This window comes from Rhipicephalus microplus, chromosome 2, assembly GCF_043290135.1.
Source record: "Rhipicephalus microplus isolate Deutch F79 chromosome 2, USDA_Rmic, whole genome shotgun sequence".
NCBI classification, from domain to species: domain Eukaryota; kingdom Metazoa; phylum Arthropoda; class Arachnida; order Ixodida; family Ixodidae; genus Rhipicephalus; species Rhipicephalus microplus.
Genome location: NC_134701.1, coordinates 64,587,772 through 64,606,332, shown reverse-complemented (window position 1 = coordinate 64,606,332; position 18,561 = coordinate 64,587,772). Strand labels below are relative to the sequence as shown.

At 48.9% G+C, this 18,561-nt stretch overlaps 1 protein-coding gene across 6 annotated transcripts in view; it reads right to left on the bottom strand.

Annotated features, from left to right (window-relative positions):
- The window catches only part of LOC119170865 (heat shock protein beta-6), a 171,684-nt gene that overhangs the window by 52,335 nt on the left and 100,788 nt on the right, over positions 1-18,561 (bottom strand). For 2 of the 6 annotated variants that reach the window (XM_075886518.1, XM_037422146.2), the window contains exon 1: positions 17,169-17,307. The exons of the other annotated variants lie outside the window; for them this stretch is intronic. The gene's annotated coding sequence lies outside the window, so the exon portion shown is untranslated. Of the gene's footprint in view, positions 1-17,168; positions 17,308-18,561 lie in introns of those variants that run through there. 6 annotated transcript variants of the gene reach the window in all.

Here is an 18,561-nt window from a genome sequence, read left to right as displayed (position 1 = left end):
CTAACAGGTGGCGTGACCTCGTGGCATACGATAGAGTTACTGTATATTCTCCCCAGCATATATACAATAAGTCTAGCATACGAGAGAGCTAGAGTGTGCGTGTATGTACAGCGGTGGGCGGCTATCGCGGGAGTCAGCGCGGGCAAGCGAAACGGCGGGAGAGATGTGTGCTTATTACACCGTGACTCAGACACCCCCGTACATTCGGGCGTGGAGAGGGATAGCCCGAGACAGGCAGACGCTCTACCGGCGACAGAAAAAGAAAATGCGAAGGGAAATGAGAAGAACGGCGCGCGCCGGCAATAACGGCAGCGACGCCCGCGGTAATTCGCCGGATGCTGCAAGACATATTTATATATATATAAACACACACACGCACACACACACACACACACACACACACACACACACATACACACACATATATATATATATATATATATATATATATATATATATATATAGCCTAGTTGCCCGAGAAACCCACTCTCGTAGTCAAGCAAATCCACCACAGCGATCGAAACAGAGGCCTTGACGCGATAAGCGCCCCAGACACGAGAAGAGGGAGAGAGACACGCCACTCAAGAAGCCACAGCAACAAAGTGGCGCTGGAGAGTGGCTTCATTTCCTCCATGCCTTATTTCTTTGTGCATGTGCTCCCAGCGACACGCGCGTTGCATCAGAGCGGCGTCGGGGGACCCGCGCGGTGACGCAAGAGCCGTACGCAGCGAGACTGGCTGCATACTGTCCACAGTCGCCGAGAGAGAGTCCTCCCTCGTCTTTTCACAACCTTTTTCACTTCATGTAGAAACCTAGAAACCGAAACATCTAGAGACCGCGTCTAGTCTTCTGGGTATCTGTACTACAGCTTTTACAGTTCTTCCCCGCCGCGGCCGAGCACGCGGAATTCAAACGACTGAAGCACGTGTCTTTTGTCTAGTTGCTCTTCTTGCGTATAATAGCCTACACTGTGTACCCATTCTGCGAGTCGATTTTAAAACATATTCGCAATTAGCGTATTCTTTTCTTTCGAATGTATTTTCCTTTTTACATGCGTGCGTGGCTCCTACATATCTTTTAACATATACGGATGGTCCACGCACCTCACACAGATTTTCTGCCTTTGCTCAGCCTTCTCAGGCCACCTTCAAAATCCGAATTGCACGTTAGCACTTACGCAACGTAAATTCCTCCTTTCGGTCTTTTATGTTGTCCATAGGTATAGCCACTGAAACGCCGCTTTTTAAGTGAGTTATGCAGCAAAGCCAACCCCTCGTACGATATGTAAAGAACACCCCCAGTGTGGGCGACGACCGTGCGAGATGTGTATCAGCCTTGGGGTGTTGCAGTCCCCCTCAAAGGCCCGGATCAATCCGACAGCGCGACACGCCTTCGTGCGCATCCATGTCGAGGCCTGCGCAAACGAAGCTGCCACAGCGCGCGATCTCGCTGGGGTGCATCACGGTTGTTACTTTATACCGCGTGTACCGCGCATTGCACTGCAGAAGAGCGCGAGAACGCCGCGCTGAATGCCACACACCACGTCTTGCCTACGGTTTGCAAGCGCGTTTATTCGCCCACGCATTCCGTTGATGTACGCCCGGCTGGTCAATTGCTAAGCTATAACACGGCTGCTGGATATCCGGCGGCTGTGGCACATTCTATATCGGGTACTGCTTTAAGTGCTAATATACCAAGGAAACCAGGCATACTTCATCTGGTAGTTTCTTGGATATATAGACAGCATTTGTACGTTATCCCCCAAAGCCTGCCTGTTTACACACCACGTCACCGGCAATAACGTCTGTCATCTGCAAAGAAACATCACTTTAAGCACACAATACGCACAAATTCGAACACGACAAAATCTTTCATGTAAGGACTGATATACGCGATCGATGGCGATAACCAGTTCACGTCGCGACGAATCTGGTCTCTAAAGATAGTGTTGGTTCTTATCTACGCGTTCGAGCCGAAATTACGCCGATATGACCCAAACTAAAGACGCTGTTCTTATATTGTCCTATTTCAATCTTCGAGTACCATAAGATTACACGCGAAAGGTAAACATACCACGCGAAATAGAGACAAACACATTGCGCTGAAGCTCCACACATGATCCTTCTACTGCCCGGCAGTCCTCCGCGTCGTTCTCAAAGAAACCATCGAGTTTTTTTTTTTTTTTTTTTTGCACGAATCGAATAGACATGCACAAAATGCATTTTATTCCGTCTAGTAATGCGCAACGAGTTTCTTTTTTTTTATGCGATGCATTTCTTCGAGAACTTCCACGATCTGTCTGTCTTATCTATCTGTCTATCAAGCTGCCTACTAGTTTTAACTCTCTTGGACATTTCGATGATGATATCATACCAAAATTGGTACGGCATAACATGACTGTATGATGAGCTTAAGTGACTAGCCATTGTATGGAAATGATTATATGTATGTTATGAATTTCATGATTTACATGATCTTGCTGCTCTTGCGATAGCTTCGTTCAAATGACATATTGCAAGACTAGTATAGTATGGCATGACTGCATGGCGAACATAAGTGACAGACCCTAATGTCAAAATCATGACATGCATGTCATGTAAGCCATGACTACATCCCATGCTCATGATGCGCTCGCGGTCGTTTCGTTAGCTTCACATACACCAAATTTTGTATAACGTGACGTGAATGGACAACGAAGGTATATGAGTGGTGCGGACATAATAATCACAAGATGCGAGTAAACTAAGAACATCACTACAAGCCAGCTGATGATGGGTCCGCGGCTGCTTCGCCAGCTCCACATATACCAAATTTTGTATTATGTGACGCGAACGGAGGAAGAATGTATATGACACGTCCAATCATAATAACCATGACATGCGTGTCATGTAAAACATGACTACATATTACGCTCGTAGTGCGTTCGCGGTTTTTCACTGGCTCCAGATATACCAAATTTGATATCACGTGGCGTGAACGGACGACGACGGTAAATGAAAATTTGGTATTACGTAACGTAAATGCCACGCACGTAACAAATGCCAGGCACAAACATGACGCTCATGACCTGGAAGTCATATAAGGTATAATTGACGCCCGCCTTGTAACGCTGTGATGATTTTAGAGTGACATATCAACCGTTCTCATTCGTGCTTCGTATATCATCGATTCCCTCTGCACGTGGAATCTCGTAATTTTTTTTGTTATAACCAGCTTTAGTACTGATTATTAGCACTGAGGGCCCATTACGTCATCAGGGTGGTACCAGAATGTCCCAGTTGTGATCCACTGTGGTCCCCAACCTTTGTTTATATTCTCGATTGTTAAAACATTACTGTGGTTAATACCCATGTTTCAGAAATTCTAAAGCACAGGTCACAACCTTTTTAGGCGAAGGGCCCGTTTGCATGAAGTCGACCGGCGGGGACGGTACGGCTAACGTGAAGGAGGGGGGGGGGGGTCACAGGCAAAGAGACAAAATTTGCACTACTGACAATGTTTCTCTTTTTTTTTTAATCTGGAATATAAGCACAAAAGTGGCGTTTACTTTACAGTACGCATATGAAAGCACCGCAATGAACTAACATACGTAAGAAGCCAAAACCACCTTTGAGGTCTACAAAAGCGCGATGTCTCCCTCAGAGAGGAAGTGACTCGGAGACAAGAACGTGACGTCGTGCCGTGTTTGGCCCGCGAGCCACAGGTTGCCGACCCTTGCTTAAACCAGTAACATCTCGCTCTGGTTTAAATTGCAACTTGCCATTAGTGTCCCGCCTCTCCTGGCTGCCGCCATATGAGACAGTGCTAACGGCCATGAAGTTCTTGCAACAGAATGTGGCTATGCGCGCATGAGGCCTTACATCACAGTATTCGATTGAAGGAGGAAACGTGAACCCACTGCATGCAGCAGGCTGCGAAGAGAACAGCGAAAGCTCATTCATCCGAAACACCAGCCAGACAGCGCTAGATCTGCCGCTCAATCGATGAGCGTTGGTTCCAGGCGACCCATGCTTTTTAAGTGAACTGAGGGCCTTTCCTCAGCAAAACACAGTCACACATATATCCGAGCGAACAACCGAGACATGAAAGTGCACTAGTGGGCAGAAAAGAAAAATAAAAGTGGGAAAAAAGAATGATACCGGGTCGCTCGAAGTCGGGAGTGGAAACACAATAGAAGCGGACCACCCCGGTCTGTATGGTCTGGGCAACCACGACGCTGTGAAATTGAATTCACCGCTCACGTATCACCCCGTACGCAGTGAAATGTTGGGAGGGACGGAAGGAGGAATGTGCAGGCACCACAGCCGCGCCTCGCCCAGCCACGCGCAACGCCTACTCGTTCCGATGCGCGAGCATGCACGCCAAGACCAGCAGCAGCGAGAGCCCCGCGTCGTCGCTCCGGCTGCACCCCTCACGCGTTGCGCCGCTGGGTGGCCTGCTCACTCTCAATGAGCGGCTCCGATGTACTCCAGTGGCAAGGCCGAAACAATTAACGCACCTACACGAATACTGCTCTGTGAAAAAGCGGCGTTATATTCTCACCCTATGCAATACCATCCCGTTGATTGCCTTCCGGGGTATACCCTGTATATAAAATAAAACCACGGCTACGCGTCGCACAAAGCCTCTCGCAAAACGGTCTCCAGTAAAATGACGTTACATTCGCGCAACATGTCGACGCCACTCTTGCGCTGCCTTTATGTTGCGTTCAGACACTCCATGCATGATAATACAAAAAAATGCCGAACGGAAGTGTTTGGGAACAGTCCTGACAATCTGAACGCCTACAACCTCTTGACTCTACATTGGTGGTTGTCTTGATGCCGTCTCTCAGTGGCTAACAAACAACACTGGACAACACGGCGGGTCCATGGGCGTCCCCACACTGGTCGGACATGAAAAAAAAAGCCAGAAAAAAGCCATGTTTTGCAGTAGCAGTAGCGGCTTTCAGTTAAGAACGGCATCTCGCTTATATAGTGTAGTCCCATTGACACCTCACGTGTACTCTCAAAGCAACACCGCACGAAAGAACGAGTTCAAACGGAGGGGCTTCTTTTTCAAAGAGCATCCGTGTCAAATTCGATCTGCACGGCCAGTGGCTTCGGACACGCACCGAAACGCGGAAGACGAACGTAACATCGGCCTCCACGAATCGCTTCCGTCCTTTTTTTCATTTTTTTTCGTGAATTCTAGAAGACGACCATGTCATCAAAAACTAATCTAAGAAGACGGATAGAATGCGTCGGCAGCTGCCACCACGCGGCGTATGAACGACCCTTCGGCAGGGCAGATTGCCACAGCCGTTGCGGAAACAAATACCACCCATATAATCGCACGGCCGTCGCGCACCCCCAGTGTGCCATCGGACAAGCGCGTCTGGAGCATTCGCGAAAGACAGAGGCACGGCCCGTCTACGTAAGCATTGCCAATGACCTTCCGGCAGCATTCCTTCGATCTGCAGTCGATACAGGGGATGTTCGCCAATCATCCACGAATGGATATCGCCTCTGTTCGCCTGATTCGTGAAGGCGTCGCAGGTGTCGCGTGCATTTGCGTTCCCTGTAAATGCAGCTTCGAGGTTCCACATGGCCCACAGCCAACCAAATCTACCATGCTAGTGATCCCTTTCGACTATCGATGCTTTCATTATTCGTGGTGCTGCCGCTATCGCGCCCCCGCTTTTTCTTTTCTGCCAGCGCTGCTCCAACGGGACTCCCGGCGTTTGGAGAGAGAACACAATAAACAGAGCAGGTCTGGAAGTTTCCAACTTGTTCCAAATTAACCCCACTTCTGAATTGTGGGTTGTTCTTTCTAAGACCATTCTTTTATGCATCCACATTTCTTAATTTATTCGCTTTTTTTTCTTTTTGGCATGTTTTTTTTTCCTTTTAAGTATTGCGATTGACCACACGGTCTCTTTTACTTCTTTTTTTATTTTTGAGAACAAGGCTTTCGGCCTCGGGTCACGTAAATATGTTGGCATGCCATCGCAATGTGTTGAGTGGCTACTGACCTCTCCTTGTGCAACACATGCGCCTCGCGTTGCTGCGAGTGTTTGATCGCGTATATTCATGCTTGTCGTGAGACAGCAAGGTTGGACAGCGAAACGTTGACTCTTATGCCATCGCAAACATAGGGATGCACAAAGCGGCGACGGGAGCGCCGCCAAGTCACATGAGAGCGGTGGGGGGTGCAGAAAGTATGTTCCATACATTGACTTATAGGAGAGGCTGGTGCTGCAATGAGCGTTCGCACCCCTCTGAACGAGAACACCACGCCGACTATATATGATCACAAACATGTTAACATCCGATCACACTTGTGCCGCCTTGGTAAAATTCTCTGCTCTCATTATTGGCATCAGTACTGTCATCCCATTTACCCTTTCATGTATCTTTAACTTCCGCAGAGCGAGAAAAAAAAATGAGGTAACGTACACCACCAGTCAGATGTAGTTAAGCATTTCGGGCGATTACACATTTCCTATAGTTGCGTATCAGTACGCACGTCTCATAGCAAGTGGCGAGGGCATGTGCTGTTGCGCGGTCGGGTACTGATTGTAATGTCGACGAATACCAGCCGCGAATGTCGCCGTCACCACTGCACATACCGCGAAGGAAAGCAGCGCACGCAGCCCAGCTGCTCCGCAAACGTCGCGTCTTTTAGAACGCGCTTCTGCGACCGGGTGAGCGCACAGCAGGGCAGACGCTGTCCAATACAAACATTGGCGACGAAGACACGGCGCGAACGGCATCCCCCGGCACATGCGCTGTTTACTTTTCGACGAGGAATTGCGAGGAAACACTGCACTCCTGGGGGACATACGCAACGTTCCCAAAACACACCGAGTTTTCCATTCGAGCGTTGGCAGACCGCTTTGAAGAACATCAGTTGAAGAGCTCAAGACGACTCGACAGCAGCTAAAACACGTATATACACACACCCGTCAGCGGCGTACCACGCGAAGCTTTGTAAATAGAGTGCATACGGGCGGTGTTTGATGAACGCGAAAAGAGCGCGCACAGCCGCGAAGACCGAGAGATGACGTGAACGGGCGCGGAGTCGACACTGCGCCAGAGGAGCCTCCGCACTTTCAGAACCGGTCGTCGTGTACGAATAGTATGACGCATGAAAATCGTGCCGCCATTTATCACGTACGACTCCTATAGGTGTCACACGTGATAAATGATTTGCAGCCACGGGTGTGGGATACCACACCCGTGGCTGCAAAGAAAAAATACTTCAGCTACTGAATAAGAAAACCGCTTTTGCTAGATGAAATCATATATGAAGCCAACGGATCACGGGCCAACGATACCATAAAAAACGCTAATTGGTTTTAGTTTAATTGTACAGGCATTATTGAATGCAGGAGAACGTAAACGGATGACATAAAAAAGCACTCCATACTAATGGTTACCCAGTGAAAGATGACACGTGTGGCCCCGGTGTTCAGCAGTGATTTCAACCCGACGTGGCATTGAAGCCTTTTATAATTTTTGGTTACATTTTCGTAATTTTTAATGAGGTTAGACACACGTCTGGCTTGAGTTTACCACAGTGTTTTATTTTACATGCCGCACATAGTGTCTCTCACGACTCACGTAATGGATAGTGTAATTAGCGGTTAAGCGCGTTTCACAATGCGTTAATCACAATGGTTGTTCTCGAACTACAGGCGGTGGCACACGTTGCAGCCGAAGTCAAAGTCCAACGTCGGTTCCGTCCACAACCGCACGCAGCTGGAGGCGGCGACCGAAGTGATTCGACGCGAGTTTGGCGCGGACCTGTCCAACTTCTCGGTCTGCGCCACTTGCAAGGAGTCGCTGACGTCAGGCAAGGTTCCGACGATGAGCGTCACGCACACGGTAACCGTTACCCGCCTCGCCCGCCGGAACTCCCCGGGCTTAACTGTTCTTCCAGCACCCGCGTTGACGCCCGTTTCGGCCGGGTCAACGCCGTGCCCACCGCTGCTGCTTCGCATCCCATCAGGGTTCCCTTCGGGAAGAAGGTCCATAATCTTTCGTTTCTCCAAGCCAAATACAGCTCTCGCTGTAAAGTCATGCCAAACGAACTCACAATCTAGACCTGTACTCCACTATTTATAGACATCCTTTTGCAATCATACCACATTTAAGAGACACGAAAGACGAGGTTTTTTTGCGAACTCTGCACGAGCCTATCTGGCTTTCTTTGTTCCTGCAGTACGGAGGAGTTATGCTACGTCGTATTTAGGGAGACTGAGAGACTGAATTGTGTGTGTGTGTGTGTGTGTGTGTGTGTGTGTGTGTGTGTGTGTGTGTGTGTGTGTGTGTGTGTGCGCGCGTGTGTGTGCGCGCGTGCGTGCGTGTGCGCGCGTGTGCGTGTGCGTGTGTGTGTGTGTGTGTGTGTGTGTGTGTGTGTGTGTGTGTGCGTGCGTGCGTGCGTGCGCCTCTGGGGTTTAACGCAGCGCAAACTATTACAAAAGGCAAAAAGGCTGACTTTTCCTTAAAGGGAGTCTGAACAGCAACAACGAGTTGGTTTGGATCGACAAAATTCACCATGAGACGACAAATAAAACAGCGTAAAAGACAGGATACAAGGACACATGCGCGGAGCTGAACTAACAATCTATAACTTTATTTCAAAACAACTACAAGAAATAGGACACAAATATTTGCGCAGAAACCACATACGGAAGCAGAAATGTACCTTGGTGCACAAGAAAAATGGCATTTCCCACGTACATACAGTGGGAGACGATGATATGTGAAGCACGAATGAGGAAGGTTGATATGTCACTTTAAAATCCGGACAAAGTTACGACGCGGACATGAATTATGCCATATTCCACTATGTCATGATTATCATGTTTGCGCCTGGCATTTGTGTTCATCGTCCATTTACGTCACGTAAATTTTGTATATTTGAAGATGGCGAAACGGCCACGAGCACATCATGAGCGTGGTATGTATAGTCATGACTTACATGACATGCATGTCATGATTTCCACGATACAGGGCCTACCACTTATGTTCGTCATGGAGTCATGCCATACCATGCCAGTTTTGCAATATGTCATGTCAAAGAATCCGTGCACCGCATCTTTGCAGAAAAAAAAATTTCTAGATGAGTGCCCAGAAACAAACGAGCACAGATCAGTGTACTCTCTACCCATTTATTCGATTGGTATGTGGGGTTTAACGTCCCAAAACCACCATATGAATATGAGAGGCGCCGTAGTGGAAGGCTCCAGAAATTTCGGCCACCTGGAGTTTTTTTTTTTATTAACGTGCACCTAAATCTGAGCACACGGGCTACAGCATTTCCACCTCCATCGAAAGTGCAGCCGCCACGGACAGGATTTGATCCCGCCACCTCTGGGTAGATATCTGGGTTCCACTTATGTGATATTTCTTGATGACGTTTGCCGTACGGCTTTTATCGAAAATATGCGCATTTCTGCTCATGTTTCGTGGTTTCTGCGCAGATACTTGCGTCCTGTATACTGCACTTGTTTTGAAATAAACCTTAGGCTGTTTTGTTAGTCCAGCGCCGTGTATGCGTACTCCAATCTCGTCCCGTCTTTTGCGCTCTTTTATTCTTCGTCGACTATGCAGCACCAGCCAGGCCAATCAAGTACACAGTACTATGAGAACGTTATACGCTTCGTAAACGTAAATTTATTACACAATCGTAAATTTATTGTTAGTGGAGAAAACGAGGGTTGAAGTTTCATTTTTAAATTTCGCGCCAAGATCCCCGCACTTGCCGTCAAAATTCTCAAAATGTATTTTTAGTATTTTCGCCACATTGGTTGGATCAACTTCTCTGAAACTTTATATGCTAGGTCTACGGCATCCACCGGTGACAATCGACCAGAGGCTACGTTGGACTATATATACCGGACACCATCAAAATGTATGACGTCATGGTGCTTGGTGCGAGAATGTGAAGGTGGCGTCTCCACGCGCATTTTCTTTTCGCAAGTCTTCTCGCTTACCAAACGTCGTTTCACGGTAAGAGTGGTGTACTGGTGGATTGCGAAATTGTACTTCACTATAATAGGTGAAAAATTGTTAGTGTCCCTCTAAATTAATGACAGTAGAACCAAAGAATAACTGGAAATAACTATAGACGGAGACATACCAGGGAACACTGAAACGATGGAGTGAAACAAAAGAAATCAAACAACTTGAGCGCTCCGGGGTTTACCTTTCAAAAGCACAAGATGATGAGGAAGGCCGTGGTGGTGGAAGGCTGCGCGATTTCGATCATCAGGGTTTTCTTAACGTGCATGGTATAGGGCTGTGTAATAAGCGCACGAAGAAACACAATGGAACACAGGACAAGCGGTTTCTCGCAACTAGAAGATTTATTGGAAAGAGAAGAATGTGTAAGCAGGCACTCAATATGTACGCATGCGTGTGAAGGCAAAAAAGTACAACTCGAGAACAGTAGGAAAGAAAAAAAACAGAAGGCAGGCTCTTCTCGAGTTGTCACGGTTGTAGTTTTTGCCTTGACACGCATGCATTGATATTGACCATCTCCTCTTTTTAATAAATGTTTTGGTTGCGAGAAAGCACTTGCCCTGTGTTCTTTTGTGTTTCGTCACGCGTATAATACAAACTTACACCATGCATATCTAACAAGCCCAAATTTCTATTCTGTTCCCTAACATGCACCTCAATCAATGTGCACGGAAGCGACTTTGCCGGGTAACCAGTGAAGCACCGTAACGACCGGACCACCGAGGCTGGTGCGAGTAATTCTCGTTTCACACGCATAGCAGTCTGCAAACGCCAGTGACAGTTGTTGCGACTCGGTACACTGCTTGAGGCCGACGACCTCAACAGCCTCCTCCGACTGCGCACGCAGGCACGCAGACGGCGCGCGCATCCGGCCTGGCCTTGAAGAGAAGGAGACAGGTATGCAAATAAATAAGCGGCACCCGAAACCCCACCGCGGCTCTTGGAACTCGATGACGGACGGGCCTCCGCGCGCACACGCCGCCAAGTTATGCACCATGCACGCAAGGAATGCGCCACTGCCGAGAGACCGAGCGCTGATAAGCGTGTTTTGTTTTCATTTCTCTCTCTCCACGGAGTGCTATAGGTGACCGAGAGTAGAACGCGATATCGGCGTGTCGAAGCGAGGGCACCTTGTCGAGACAATGAAGTGTTCGTGGAAACAGTAGAATGAATGCCGTATCGCCTGCGTGGTTACACTGTGTGACCTGCTGGTTTCCTGTTTCGAAATCTGACAATTGCAGAGGCGGATATTTTGCAAGGGCAAACAGCCCACTGTATGCAGAAAGTATTGTCAAGGTGCCTACACAGAGCGACATGTTGTTGAGCGAATTGGTTGGTGCTCAAGTGAACGCCGCACAAGAAAACGATTGCCAAGCGCCTATGACATCTCGCTGTCTTTCTCCGATTATTATTATTATTATTATTATTATTATTATTATTATTATTATTATTATTATTATTATTATTATTATTATTATTATTATTATTATTATTATATGGAAGTGACCTGATGGGCTTGTTTCAGCTGCTGCGCACACTAAACCATCTTGCGTACGTCTATATTTCTGCACATACCTGCGCAGAACGGACATGACGTCCTTGTAAGATAAAGCCTCTCTAATAAGATAGTCTGCACCCAGCCAATACGTCGAAAACGGGCGGTTTGAGAGAACAAAATTGTGCAATTTCTGAGAGACCAAAACCACGAGGCGCGTCGTGATGATGCGGATTAATTCTGACCACCCGGTGTTTTGCTAACGTTATCCTAGATTTATATGCCCAAGAAGGTTCCTGCGAGTCGCCACCCTAGAAAATGCCGCCGCGCCACAGCAGGGAATCGCACATGCACACGATGGATCAGCTTCTCAACCACAGCGACGTTTCGAAACTAGAGTATAAGCACGCGTTCTTTGTTCGCGACGGACGTCCAAGATCAGCGCCGTTTTAAATGCACGAAGTGTCACGCCATGAGCCTATATATGGTCACTGTGAAGGCCAAAGAGCGGAACAATGGCATCAGGTGAAAGACGAAAGCGCGGCGGTTTAGTGGCGCCCTATGGCCTTGCGACGAAAACTATGATGATGAAACTGTGCACTCTTGTATTCTAAGGGTGCGCTTAAGTCTTGGGTTTTTAGCGATGCCATTTCGAGCCTACAGCAACTAAATAAACCGGTACAGCTACTTACAATAAGGGATCATAAATAACACAGGATGCCCTAGGCCACTTGCGACTTCACTGAGAAATCATGCGTGCAACAACCGAAGATGGCGCCAGCCGTGAATGTAAAATAGGAAAGTTCTCCCAGGTCAACCCAATAGGATGTCGACACTCAACTTGAGGGCACGTCTAATGTTCGGTACGAGCGCCGTACTCCCGCGACGAAGGGCGCTGCTTGCTTTCATGCGCGTATAGCAGTGCCACAAGAATACATACGGCGGCGCCAGACTGGTCAATGAACAAATGTGGCACACATTCGTGCGACTGACTTCACGTACCACCCTTCCTTCGCGAGACACGTCTGGAAGAGACGCGCATTTTCTGTGCGCCACGGAGGATTACGTCGACCCACAGCAGTCATCCTTTTATCTTTCTACCATCATTCTTCTTCCGTTTCCTGCTTCCTGTTCCCTGACGCTGCGCCGTGCTCCATATTGGGCTGCAGAATTAGGGTCACTTTAACAATAAACAATACTATTACTGCTAGTACTACTACTACACTCCAAAAAGTTTTCGGGGGCCAGATTTCGTGGCGACCAGTTGTGTGCCCGCGATCTCCGACGACAGCGCAGCTCTGGCCGAATGAACTCGCCCTATACGCCATCTCCTGACGCCGGCATGACCTCTCCCTGAGTGGTGCCCCGTCCTCGGACTTCTGCGACCATGTCCATTTTTCTTATCTTCTCCTTACTTCCGTATGTAGCTGTCCCTGCACCTTTCTCTCTTCCTGCTCCTCTCTCCTATCTCCATATATTTAATTCCTCCCTATCCTTTTTTAATCCCTCCTTACCCCATCCCCTGCGCAGAACTGTGGAGGTGCCCTCCATTGACTTCCTTTTCCTCTTTCAAAAAGTCACTTCTAAGTTTTCTGGGGGGCTTTTTGCTCCTTTGAGAGAGAAAATGTGCGCAGAAGATTGCGCACGGGACGGCAAGGAGGGGCACTTTCCTCCTTGTGGAGTAAAGCACCCGTTCTTTGGGGCAACTACAGGAATGTTGGCGCCGTGTGCAAACGATCAATCAGTGCCTACACAAGTATGCTTGCTTTCAGACGGTGCCGTAGCGCGCTGTGGTATGTAGTGCTTAGTGTACGCGCATGCTAGCTGAGTGGACGTGAGCTCGAATCGCGCGTTTGCTGCGAATTTTCAGAACTTTATCTCTGGATGTGATGCTAGCACATCAAATGCACATCTAATCAAATGCCTGGACGCACTTCGAAAGGCTGGTTGAGTCAATCAATACCTGACCCATTTTTTTTTTTCGCAAAATGCCTGTTGCTCCTTCAATTACTTCTTCGATTTTACTCCCGAAATAGTGCAATGGGTGTGGCAGGTTAGTTACTCCTCTAAAGGCGCAACCTCGATACCCCTCTCTTCCTCATTTACTTCTTACATGGTATACTACTATTCCATGGAGAAGCGAGCCAAAAGCGGCGTCTCGAAATTCCACAGCGTGTGTGGTCTTCGACAGTCAATGCTGTAAAGGTTGGTACAAGTGACCACCGACGTTAATAAGAAGAGACGCTGCTGCGATTCAACGATGCGCGTTTAATTCTTTTTATAAAAATATCACTCACGTGCGTCAAGTGCACACTATAGGCATGCTCCGTTCTAATAAGTGTTTCTCCAAACGCATTTTTTTTTCAATCCTCAATGTTATAAGTGTTATTATGGCATGTCGTTCTCGAAACACCTGACTAGGCATTGCGAACCAGAAACAGCGTTGCAGTAAACCACTAACGCTGGACATTGAAGTGGTGCCCCGCCGCGGTGGTCTAGTGGCTAAGGTACTCGGCTGCTGACCCGCAGGTCGCGGGTTGAAATCCCGGCTGCGGCGCGGCTGCATTTCCGATGGAGGCGGAAATAAAGGAGGCCCGTGTGCTCAGATCTGGGTGCACGTTAAAGAACCCCAGGTGGTCCGAATTTCCGGAGCCATCCACTACGGCGTCTCTCAATCATATGGTGGTTTTGGGACGTTAAACACCATATATCAATCAATCAACATTGAAGTGGTGCAGCGTGACACGCTTTCTAGAAGTCCGCGCACGCGTTCGTATTCCGTCTCTATCGGAATGCGGCTCGCAAATAAATACGCCCAATAGCATCCAGTAAATGCACGGAATGGGGATAAATCATTGCGTTCCCATATTTCATACCTACAGCTGCTGGTCGCACGGAGATGGGCAGTTTTGCACTGCAGTGCAGGATGCAGCAGACGCCTATATAGAAGGGCGGATGTGTCGCAAGGGGAATGACACGTTTCTGAGCACCGCTCAGAGCGAATGTCAGAGGCACGTCGACATTGTTGGCAGAAGTTCCCGCTTTCATTCGCTGAGCAAGCCACGTCAAAGATTTGACCTGCCAGGATGTCCATCGTGACATTACGGTGAAACGGTGCCTTTTTTCGTTCTCACCCTCAATGGCTTGCGCAAAGCATCACGGCACGCCAAGAGTAGCCGTTCTGATACAATGAAACTGATACAGCTTTTCGCTCTTATTGCGCTATAAAGTTGAAGAATATTCGGGCACCTATTGGGACACTACAGCAACGTTTCGGTGAGGGTCGATTGGGCAACGAAGAGCTATGTTTGAGGGTAGTGGAAAATAGTACATTACGGTCTTGAAAAGCGCTAAAGTTTTCACAACTCCGCGTAATATCAAAGGATAACGCGAGTGCGTGAAGGTTCACGGGTCGTTGCCTAAATTTAGACGCAGAATTCCACTGAAGAGCGCGAGAAATCACTTCCCCGCAGTTGCCGGTTCTCCTGATGTGAAATTCCAACGCAGGAATTTTTTTTTCCCTCGTAGTTCCAGTAGCGCGATTCCCACATCTCGGTTTTCCCCTCTCGTTAAAGTGGCGACAATCTAGCCTGCGGTCTCGTCCTCAGCCTCGTCAGAACTACGCATACGCAATCTAAAGCTGCTGATTCACCGGAGACAGGTTTCAAATTGAGCAGGGCGCGATACGCACGCCGACCTTCAACCGATCTACGAAAAACAAAAAGTAGTCCAGCGAACGAAGAAAAGTTCAGAGACGAAGATTCAAAACGCGCACCGAGAAAACCGCGATGAAATGCGGGAGCGCCAAAAATCCCAAAAGGAATTAAAGGTCTTCGGGTCGCCCGCTATAGGCCCAGGTGTGATCGCACGTGGCGCGGGTATCTACGAGTCATTTCCCACCTGGCCTATATTCGGCCTCAATCTCCCTAATCGGTTCGCCGTTCAACACGTCTTAAAACTTTCAGGAGGTGGCCTCACTCTACTTTTGGGAGACTACTCTGGAACACATAAAAAGGGGTCAGCGCCAACGCCTTCTGGTGCGCCAGCCGCCTCGCCCACATCGGCCTGCAAAACACGGGGGCCAAAATACGCGACTGAATGTACTAAACGAACACAGCGTCAGTTAAATTTGCCAACACAACCTCGAGGACGGGCAGTGTGCGAGGAGAATGCACGAGAATTGCACACGTTAGAAAAGAGATACCTAAGAGGAAAAGCTGTCGGTGAAACTTGCTCTTAGCTGAGCAGTGCGTCATACGTCAGCAAAGAAGGGAGACGTGGCGCAAAGCACGAGAAAGTTGTCAATGAAGCGATAAATATTGCAGATAAGCAGCGACGCGGCAATTACTTCAAGAGAGAGTTACTCGACGTTACAGATGTCTACAAGACACGCCAGCAAAACTCGGGTTTCTGTCGTCGACACACACAGCGACCGTTGAAGGAGCCCGTCCCTGACGTCAAGCAGGAAGACACACGATCCCCTGAGTCGAGAATCGGCACGCTGCCTCGAACCATACTACCGTGGATCCGAAATAACGCTGCTCGCTCTGGTGCCTTCGCGAATGGAGGGTGTCAGGGTAGAACGATAAACCAAAAATAAACCAAAGAGAAACGATTCAGCAGTAACCGCGAGCGCATTTAAACGTCGCTTTGGTAGAACTGCATGGAGAGGCCACGATGTCACAGGCGCTTGTCGAGGCATCGCGCCTCGAGCAAGAACGCAGCCGAGACACACGGAAACCTTGAAGGGCGACACCTCCCACAGATTGAACACACACATGCAGCGCATCTGCGTTACACCCGGGTGCTCGACTTCTTCACAGTAGCTCGGTATTTCAGATAGTGATGTGTGTCGGACCCTTTCTCCGTTCAACCTCCCCCCCTCCCCCATTCACCCCATACGTTTCTCATAGACATGCACCACAGCAATGCTGTTCATCTTGTGCCACAGAGACTTGCGAGCATTCAACACTGAGGTCCGTTCTGATGGGACCAACACGATATGCAGCTCTATGAGACAGAAGCCTTGAAGCTAACTTTACTCTGGATAACGACGTAGCTTGGACGGCGGGGCCCGTATACCACTACTGAGGATATCCCCGCACTCGTCGTTTTGGCGCACTGGCTTCTTTCGCGGTCTCGTTACCTCCAGTGAAGTGCGTCTATCATCACGGCAGCGCACGCAGTTTGCGCACCATTCATCCAGCATGCAGTGATGGTCGGGAGAAGGACGCTGCCCGAGATTGCGACAAGAAGAGGATGTGCAGTAAAAGGCCCATAGCATAACGCAGGAAACACACATAAGGAATACAACTACAAGCACGCATTAAACGAAAAAATAACGATCGCGGTGATATCATTCACCAATTCTTGAAAAGCATTCGATCACGACACATGTTCACCTTTTCAAGGGCTAGCAATGACTTTCAAAACGAAGCACGAAAGACAAAAGAGTGCACGAGCGAGTTGGATAACACATATCCACAGATAGTGACTACTCAACGAGTTTTTTTTTTTTAGCAAATTATCCGAATTAGAAAGTTCCGCCACAATTCAGCAGGCACCAACACCAATAAGGCGTACGCGGCTTAGAAGAAATTGTGGCGTGTGTATAACTTGAGTATTATGTAACTTGAGTATCACTGAAAGGAATACTGCCATACCTTCAGAAAAAGCCTGTGACGACCAAGCAAGTGAGATGCGTCTCCGAGGCACACACTGCTCGACAAGAACGCCGCGGCAGAACTCAACTGGTGTCGCCTGCTCCGCTCAATAAGCCAGGAATAAAACGAGCTTCTCCACGGGACGCACACACGGCAACCCGGTCAGCAGCGCGCCACTCATTCAGACACCCACTTGCACACGTAGTACGTCAAGGACAACCGATGCAGACTGAGACGCGTACGCCAGCACCTATGCAGACGCAAACCCACGCGAAAAACCGCGGAATAAAAGGCCACGCTTCGGGTGCATGGGCGGCGGTGTCACGTGGCTTCCGATATGAACAAATTTAAACACAGAAAACCCGCAAAAAAGAACGAGCGATACGCGACCTTCTCAGCTTTCCCACTCGTCGCCGAAGAAGGACAGCGGGACTGGACGTGAGCGAAAATTTCCGGCACGGCTTGCCTTTTGAATTCGGAATACACACTCGCCAACGCGCCGCCGCGCTTGTCCAAATATGGCGCGCGACCTGAGCGCGACGCGCCCACACCGCGGAGATCGACGTCCACCAGACTGCAGAGGGTATACGCCGAGATGCGGCGGCACGGCGCCATTCACAGGCCCGAACAGGCGTGTATAAAAGCGGAGCCGGCTCTAGTAAAAAAGTCCTGCTGCAGCTTCGTGGAACGAAAACAGCAGACAGAATGGTCCCGATCTTTGAACAGCCGGCAGAAAGTCCATTCTCGTCTCTGTCTGGAGGAGGCACTGGGCTGCGGCAATCCGGAGGAGACAGAAATATCGCGCCCCGCTCACCTTCGCTGCAAACGAGCCATACACTCGCGATGGCGCGGCTGATAACCTCACGGAGCAGTGGGGCTCAAACACACTACTACTGCAACTGCAGACAGCGGGCAGGCACCAGAGCACAGGTGTCAACGAACTGCACCACTGGCCCATGCATGCTCGTTCATCTTACCCGTCTATATACGAGTATTAGTAAACATCCGCAAAAAAAAAAAAACACACCGGGAAGGAAGCGCAAGGCCGACATGTGTGAGCGCTCGTCCTCGTCCATAATCTGCCTGCTAGAGCCGGTATGAAAACCTTCGCAACGTGGTTTCCACGTACGATCGAAGGTTCTAGCTTTCTCATCTTTATATATATAGGTAAGCGAATCATGAAGGTCCAGCTGATTCCCGCAAAATTAGACTCACAAACACAACTCGAGATCAGGCTTACGGTCTGTTGGCTACGACAAAACGTCCGTGCTTTTTTTTTCTTCTCTTTTCCTTTAAATGCGGAGCATTTCTTAGCGAACTTCACCGACTTTCAGCGTGTCCGTCTGTCTGTCCGTCCGTCTGTCCGTCCGTCTGTCTGTCTGTCTGTCTGTCT